Source organism: Tachypleus tridentatus, chromosome 6 (assembly GCF_004210375.1).
Source record: "Tachypleus tridentatus isolate NWPU-2018 chromosome 6, ASM421037v1, whole genome shotgun sequence".
NCBI lineage: Eukaryota > Metazoa > Arthropoda > Merostomata > Xiphosura > Limulidae > Tachypleus > Tachypleus tridentatus.
This window is the reverse complement of record NC_134830.1, coordinates 153,713,749-153,723,222: the sequence shown is the minus strand read 5'-3', so window position 1 is coordinate 153,723,222 and position 9,474 is coordinate 153,713,749. Positions and strand designations below refer to the sequence as shown.

The window sequence follows — 9,474 nt, the reverse complement described above, 5'->3', positions numbered from 1 at the left end:
TTTGGTGTTTTCTTTTCATCTCTGTATGTAACTTTGTATGACACATTTTCAATTTAAAGTATCCCCCGACGTTGTTACAGCAAGTTTATAAAGTGTGTATTCCAGTAACGATAAAATAGCACTACATGATTGGGATGACCATGGTTTGACCGAAATTTCCTGTTAATTTGTGAGGATAAAGATTTTCTGTCGTTTCTACAGAATATTTATAATTCATTAGACTGACACTAGTTGAACCATAAGCTGATTAATACTGTTTTTGTAGGTAGCTGAGTTTGTGTTCATTTTATAACCCCCCCCTTAACTTTTATTCATAGTATATAATATTTCCACCAGATGGAGATACTGGTAATAAATATTGCTAATATCGACGATATATTGTTCGAAGTTAATGGTTATTTTACTATAAATGTAACTTGAATGAGGAAACAAAATACCATAATGTAGTCATTTCTCGTACTATCAGTAAAACAAATGTTAACGTTGTTATACATATCCTTTCGTAACCTTGATGTTTTGATGAAATGAATGCTGTTCTCAATGCGGAAGTTAAAGCATAGATTTTAGATCGCCAAATCAAATTAGAACGCTATTAAATAAAAACCAAATAACATCTGTATTTGCGATTTAGTTTCACATAAATAAGTGGGTGACAATGTGTAGTTATTTGCATAAAGACATGATTACAAATTATGTGCTTAAAATAGTAACTTCATTTGGTGCCGTTAGATGGCAGCAATTTTGCGTTTTGAAATAACCATACATTTTTTATTTCGACACACATTTCAAATTGACTGTGAAGTTGTAAATCAAGCGCTTTTACAAAGGATTTGTTAAACTAGAATGTATTTTAAGAGTTTTCAAAATAAACCGTTACAATGTAAAATATTTTGCCATATTAAAATGTTGTCTTGAAAATGTAATAAATATGAACGCAACTTGTTACTTTTCCGAAAGGTGTTCAACTGGTAACAGTCTATATATTAAAACAAGTTTCATTTCACGTGGGCCATGCAAAAAACAAAACAAATTCATTTAATATACGTAGCACTTGTGTCAGCGTGATTCTTTATAGTTTGTAACGGTCTGGTGATCAGGGGGCGCTCGACTCGTATTCTGCGGATTCGAACCCTAGTCACCGAATATGTTTATTCTTTTAGCGTTGGTGACATTATAATGTGATGACAATTTGCAACTAGTTGTTGGTAAATTAATAGCTTAAGAGTTGACGGTGGGTCGTGTTGATTAATTACCTTCCCTCTAGTGATACAGTGCTCAATTAGGAAGAGTCACGCAGATAAAGCTGGAATAGTTCTGCGCGAAATTCAAAACAAACCAATCATCGTAAGGATTAGGAAAGTGTCTTTAACACTGGGTTGTTGTTAAGGAGTCTCCTGTTTTAACTGATTATAAAGAAAATTTGTAATAAGTTCAATCTTAAATTTCACGCATACTACACATCTTTTATTAGACTTATTGGTGCTGTCTTTCGTTTAACAAAAACTCCACCGCTTAATCTTCAATTGCACTATAAAAAAACCTTCCCATTAAAATGTAAGTGTTACATATATTAATATTTTGTGCTAGACATTTTTGTTCTTGAATTCGATCTATGTGGGTATAAGTTAAGTATTCTGGTTAGAATGTTCGACTTCTAGTACGAGGATTGTAGGTTCGGATCCCTGTCCTACAAAACATGCTCAGCCATGAGGACATTATAATGTAAAGGTCAATCTCGGTGTTCTTTGGTAAAGAGAAGCCCACTGCTAAATTAGTGACGGTGAGCGCATATAATTCTCGTTTATTTGTTTTTTCATTTCATGCAAAATTACACAAGGACCATCTGCGCTAGCCGTCCCTGATTTAGCAGTGTAAGACTAGAGGGAAAGCAGCTATTCATCACCCACCACCATCTCGTGGCCCACTTTTTTACCAACGAAAAGTGGGATTGGCCGTTACATTAAAACGCCTTTACAGCTGAAAGTGCGTGCATACGTTGTGCGACGGTGATTCGAACTCGCGACGCTCAGATTACGAGTCGAGTGCCTTAACTACAGGTCGTCATTCCTCGTTTAGTTCTGCGCGAAATTCGAAACAAATTCCTCTGGGGTTAGGGTTCGAAATTATCACTATTTTCATTTTTTATAAAATTCACAAAAGTTCTGAATTGTTCAGGGTAGAAGCAGGAAAGCTTCAAAGCTAAATCTTAAGAAATCCTTGATTATTAGGCTTAAGTTAACCAGGATACAGTGTATGAAGTAATAACAGTTGCAGATTATGACATAGTATTACTCATATGAGTAACAGATCTTTTATTATCTTATCGTCCGTGATTCATCGCTTGTATGATGAACTTGTTCGTGTTCAGATCACCTTCAGAAAGCACAACATAATCAAATTAAACCAGTTTCAGTAGACGGTAGTTCATTTAAGCGATGTTTCAATCATTTTTAAACAACCAAACTTTTCTCTCTCTGTACGACTTCTATTATGGTAGGGGTTCCCGAACGTACCACCTTTGTTTAGCGCATCTTATTTAGACGTTTTAGGTCCGTTTTGCTTAACCATATCGAATGCCCGCAAAGCTACACGAGGTCTATCTGTGCTAGCCGTCCCTAATTTAGCCAACCTTTGAGCTACTCTTTTACTAACGAATAGTGGGATAGATCGTCACATTATAATGCCCCCACTGCTGAAAAGGAGAACATGTTTGGTGTGACGGGGATTCGAACCCACGACCCTCAGATTACGAGTCGAACGCCTTAACCCACCTGGCCATGCCGGGCTGAAAAAATAAATCCTGCGTTGTTTCTTTAGTGAAACATTGAGAATCTATGTCAAATAATTTTATCTGTACCTTTGCTTTAATGTAACGTTATGTGGGTTGTAGATTTTAAGTGTGTGGAAAACTATGCAGTGAACGTCTTTAGAAATTCAATTTCAATATAATGTGTTGAACATGATTTGAAATAAGGTATATCTTTTGTTAGTCGGTTTTTTGTTGTCGTATAATTGAGGTGCTTAACCAACGGTGAGGTAATTTAACGTAAAGGTGGTTTTGTCAACCCTATTGTTCCATTATATTCGTGTTAAAAGTTGTTCCTGGTGACTAGATTTTTATTTTAGCTAAGTGCCAGGTAATTAAGTAATTGTAGACTTCACCGCTAGGTTGACAGTGTGCGAATCGTCTACTCACCCCACATTTTTTTCAAATAGACGACTAAACAAAATTACGTTCAGTCCTAATAATAAAAAACGATTATTTTTCAAAATGTTTTATAGCCTCGTCCAAAAATAATCATCTCCTTATCAAATGGTCTCTTGGTAGAAATTCTGTGAAGTTAAAAGACTTAAAAATCGGATTTCGATACCCGCGGTGGACAGAGCACAGGTTGTTCCTTTTGTAGCTTTGTGCTTAAACATTAAATAACAACAGTTTCTTTACCCAGAATCCGGGGTTCGAACCTGGACTTCAGAAAAATGTTTTTAATTAAAAATAAAATCGATCAATTTGTATTAGTTGGTGGCCTAAGACAGCTTCATTTATGTAAACACGAAGGTTTATTTTTTTGGTTTTTCTTATATATCGAAATCACAGCAACACGTGACAATACAATTTAGGTCATCTGCTACTGTCTCTGATTTTGAACCACCGACCACAGAAATAGTATCCACTCAACAGCATCATACTACCTACTAACAACGATGAGATACAGATTGCCACTCTTATAACGCACCAACAGCCTAAAATGCGGAAACTATGTTATTAACTTGTACGGATTTGAATGCGATTCCAGATATGCCACAAGGCCTTTGTTCTTAAAACAAACATAATCATTCTTCAATACAAGTGTGCTGTACGAAAAGCAAGACGATTAAAAATGGCGATTGTTCTTGACCAATGGTCAACATCCTTTGTTTCGGAGGCGCGTGCAAAGCTACAGAGGGATAGCTGCACTGAAATAAATATATTGTAAGGAAATATATTATTATTCATTGATATATATCTTTCGGGTATTAGTATACAACTATGCAAATAGGTATCCGCTTTACCTAACCCTAATTTTCAACAGATAAACTAATGGGAGCTACTCAACATTATTCACAAAATAACTAGTGCACTACTTTGACTTATGGTTCCAAAGTTTGGCATCATTCGTTTTGCGGTAACCGAACGCGAAAAGTGGAAGTTCAGATCCAAAGCATAACACGCTACCCCATAATCCCTTATCTGGGCCGTAGTTAAAGATAAAGCCTGGCATTGTCAGGTGGGTTAAAGCATTCAGCTCGTAATCCGAGTGTCGCGGGTTCGAATCCCCGTCGCACTAAACATGCTCGCCCTTTCAGCCATAGGGACGTTATAAGGTACGGTCAATCCCACTATTCGTTGGTAAAAAGAGTAGCCCAAAAGTTAGCGGTGGGTGGTGATGACTAGCTGCCTTCTCTCTAGTCTTACACTGCTAAATTAGGGACGGCTAGCGCAGATAGACCTCGAGTAGCTTTGCGCGAAATTCAAAAACAAACAAAAATAATAATTAAAATAATTAATTAAAGTGTCATAACACTAAATTAATTTCGTCCAAATAGCGGCTTTTGAGAGGCTAAAGAAAAAAGAAACGGAAACCTGATTCACAGGGATGAGTGAATAAAAGGTCACATTTTAACAAAGTGTTAACTGAATCCACGTGCATTATCTGTGTGAACTGATCTAAATTTTTAAAATTTGATCGTTTGATCGAATTTTCCGGTGGTGTGGGGGTCACGGTAAGGTTAAAAATTTGTTGCTTTAACATTCTGGGTTCAATTTCTGCTATATGCACAGTACAGACAATCCATTTTTCAGCTGTGCTGTTAACAATAAACAACGTGATCGAATTCGGACGCATGTAGCCAGACTACAAAACTGAGTGTTAAACTGTGCTGTGAAAGTATTGGTCAGGCCGGCATGGCCAGACGGTTAAGGCACTTGACTCGTAATTTGAGGGTCGCGGGTCCGAATCCCCGTTACACCAAACATGCTTGCCCTATCAGCGTTATAATGTGACAGTCAATCCCACTCTTCATTGGTAGAAGAGTAGCCCAAGAGTTTACGGTGGGTGGTGGTGGCTAGCTGCCTCCCTCTAGCGTTACACTGCTAAATTAGGGACGGATAGCGCAGATAGCCCTCATGTAGCTTTACGCGAAATTCAAAAACAAATTATTGGTCCCACATGATGAAACGAACAAAAATTTTAGAGTTTAATAAAGTGATATATTAGGCTGTATTTATCTTCTCAAGAGATGTCGCTTTTCTATTTTCTTTTCTTTAGGAAACATAAATTTGTTTTGTCCCATGTAAAAAATTTAGGCACTTCTTTCTCCCCCTATAATACTGCAATGATTTAGTCGTTCTAGTACGTAATTTAGAGATAAAAGTAAATATTAAATCCTGTACGATACATTATTTCTTCTTTAGGACACCTGGAGATGTCTGTCTATTAAGTTGCTTTTAGCTTCATGGTTTGCTGATCTCTGAACAGCAATTGAATATGTAATGTGGCAAGAAAAAGAAACTTTGAACAGTATTTATTACAAGGTCTGAAGAAGCCAGTCAGGTAAGTACATGAACACTTTTTTACAGTATGTTTACACTTGTCCAAGTAAAATTGCTCAGCTAACTCACGTAAATTTGACACATTATGGGAAGGAACTTATCATTGTGTTCTTCCTTCATTTTTCAGGGAGTTAGAAACGAGCACCTGGTGGTGTTTTTTTTGTTTTTCATATATATATGTGAATTATACATGCGTATGTTCGTTATGTTTTCCAGAATCCAGTAACTAGGCCTCCTTTTTATTACAGACGGCAGAATGCATTCCACGATTCGATCACCTACGACAGAGAAGTTTTGTTTGTTTGTATTTTGAATTTCGCGCAAAGCTGCACGAGGGCTATCTGCGCTAGCCATCCCTAATTTAGCAGTGCAAGACTGAAGGGAAAGCAGCTAGTCATCACCACCCACCACCAACTCTTAGACTACTCTTTTTACCAACGAATAGTGGAATTGAGCGTCACTTTATAACGCCCCCACGGCTAAAACGGGGAGCATGCTTAGTGTGACGGGGATTCGAACCAGCGATCCTCAGAGTGAGAGATGAGCGCCCTAGCCACCTGGCCATGCCGGGCCTCGCCAGAGAAGTCAACAGATATATTAAGCCACACTTACTTTGGTGATTACACGGGGCCCGACATGGCCAAGCGTGTTAAGACGTTCGACTCGTAATCCGAGGGTCGCTGGTTCGAATCGCGGTCGCACCAAACATGCTCGCCCTTTCAGCCGTGAGGGGTTATAATGTGATGGTCAATCCCACTATTCGTTGGTAAAAGAGTAGCTCAAGAGTTGGCGGTAGGTGGTGATGACTAGCTGCCTTCCCTCTAGTCTTACACTGCTAGATGAGGGACGGCTAGCACAGATAGCCCTCGTGCAGCTTTGTGCGAAATTCAAAACAAACCTAAGTGATTACACGGGGACGTTATAAACAAAAAAAGTAGCCCAAGATGTTGAACAGTCACTTTCTAATAATACTTGTCTATCATTTCTAAATTTCGGATGGATGGCGGTGATAGCCCTCGAGCAGCGAAACTCCAAAACAAACACGACAACCAGATCTTTAACATCGTTAACTAATTAGTTCACGTCCACAAGTAACTTGTTCTTGAACCCATTCCCTTTTGCTTCAAACTAAAAATATATTAATATGTGTTTGAGTTAAAATGTGTGATAATAAGTCAAAAGTTTGAGGACACCAAATACGGCAGGAATATCCAGAACTTTCCAGTTCAACATACTAATAAGCCAGACAAAACTTTCCAGTTCAACATACTAATAAGCCAGACAAAACTTTCCAGTTCAACATACTAATAAGCCAGACAAAACTTTCCAGTTCAACATACTAATAAGCCAGACAAAACTTTCTAGTTCATCATACTAATAAGCCAGACAAAACTTTCTAGTTCATCATACTAATAAGCCAGACAAAACTTTCCAGTTCAACATACTAATAAGCCAGACAAAACTTTCTAGTTCATCATACTAATAAGCCAGACAAAACTTTCCAGTTCAACATACTAATAAGCCAGACGAATGCGTTTGTTAATATACTTTTCAACCCTGAAAAAAATAAATGAAGTAACCCTGTCATGATTCATCTAACCAATCAGAGTTTCTCGTTGTTTTTTACTTCAAAAGAGAATTATTACTATTGTTCAATAAGAGTGAATCGAGTTTCAAATAAGATCGATTAATTCTTGTTAACTATTGTTAACTTAAGACAACTTTTCCCAACGTTTTCTAATTTGATAATTTAAAAAGTACGACAAAAACATTCAAACATATTACTGTTTTAAATAAATATTAAATATTTTTGAAACACCCAATTCTGTTTTTGCACGAGCAAAACAACATCGAACATATTTCAAGTGAAAACAAAACTGTAAAATCGGAAATGTAATTTGTATTCTGTGATACTTGATATTTAAGAGTCAGTAAAAAAAACAACAGGAGAATGGAGTGCCACGAGATGGGTTTCTTGCGCTTACGTTAGAGACTTTTATATAAAGAAAAAACAAACGCCATTGAAGTCAAGGTAGAAATAATTCGTATTGGTCGAATTTAATCAACAACTTATATTACCAACACTGAACCCTACTTTACACAATACAGTAACCAACACTGAACCCTACTTTACACAGCATAGTAACCAACACTGAACCCTACTTTACACAATACAGTAACCAACACTGAAACCTACTTTACAAGATACAGTAACCAACACTGAACCCTACTTTACACAGCATTGTAACCAACACTGAACCCTACTTTACACAATACAGTAACCAACACTGAACCCTACTTTACACAATACAGTAACCAACACTGAACCCTACTTTACAAGATACAGTAACCAACACTGAACCCTACTTTACACAATACAGTAACCAACACTGAACCCTACTCTACACAATACAGTAACCAACACTGAACCCTACTTTACACAATACAGTAACCAACACTGAACCCTACTTTACACAATACAGTAAACACTGGACCCTGCTTTGCAATACAGTAACCAACACCCTGCTTTACACAATACGTTTGAACCCTACTTTACACAATACAGTAACCAACACTGGAACCCTACTTTTACACAGTATAGTAACCAACACTGGACCCTGCTTTACACCAACCAACACTGGATTACGAACCAACTGGACCCTGCTTTACACAATACAGTAAACCAACACTGAAACCTACTTTACAATACAGTAACCAACACTGGACCCTGCTTTACAATACAGGTAACCAACACTGGACCCTACACAATACAGTAACCAACACTGAACCCTACTTTACACAATACAGTAACCAACACTGAACCCTACTTTACACAATACAGTAACCAACACTGAACCCTTTACTTACGGTAACCAACACTGAACCCTACTTTACAATACAGTAACCAACACTGAACCCTACTTTACACAATACAGTAACCAACACTGAACCCTACTTTACACAATACAGTAACCAACACTGAACCCTACTTTACACAATACAGTAGCCAACACTGAACCCTACTTTACACAATACAGTAACCAACCCTGAACCCTACTTTACAAGATACAGTAACCAACACTGAAACCTACTTTACACAATACAGTAACCAACACTGAACCCTACTGGACCCTACTTTTTACACAATACAGTAACCAACACTGAAAACACTGGACTTTTACACAATACAGTAACCAACACTGAACCCTACTTTACACAATACAGTAACCAACACTGAACCCTTTTGCACAATACAGTAACCAACACTGATACAGTAACCAACACTGAACCCTACTTTACACAGTATAGTAACCAACATTGAACCCTACTTTACACAATACAGTAACCAACACTGAACCCTACTTTACACAATACAGTAACCAACACTGAACCCTACTTTACACAGTATAGTAACCAACATTGAACCCTACTTTACACAATACAGTAACCAACACTGAAACCTACTTTACACAATACAGTAACCAACACTGAACCCTACTCTACACAATACAGTGAACCAACACTGAACCCTACTTTACACAATACAGTAACCAACACTGAACCCTACTTTACACAATACAGTAACTAACATTGAACCCTACTTTACACAATACAGTAACCAACACTGAACCCTACTTTACACAGTATAGTAACCAATATTGAACCCTACTTTACACAATACAGTAACCAACACTGAAACCTACTTTACACAATACAGTAACCAACACTGAAACCTACTTTACACAATACAGTAACCAACACTGAACCCTACTTTACACAATACAGTAACCAACACTGAACCCTACTTTACACAATACAGTAACTAACACTGAACCCTACTTTACACAATACAGTAACCAACACTGAACCCTACATTACAC

At 37.4% G+C, this 9,474-nt stretch overlaps 1 protein-coding gene across 1 annotated transcript in view; it reads right to left on the bottom strand.

Annotated features, from left to right (window-relative positions):
• The window catches only part of LOC143254145 (uncharacterized), a 46,357-nt gene that overhangs the window by 20,665 nt on the left and 16,218 nt on the right, over nt 1-9,474 (bottom strand). The gene's annotated exons all lie outside the window — the stretch shown is intronic.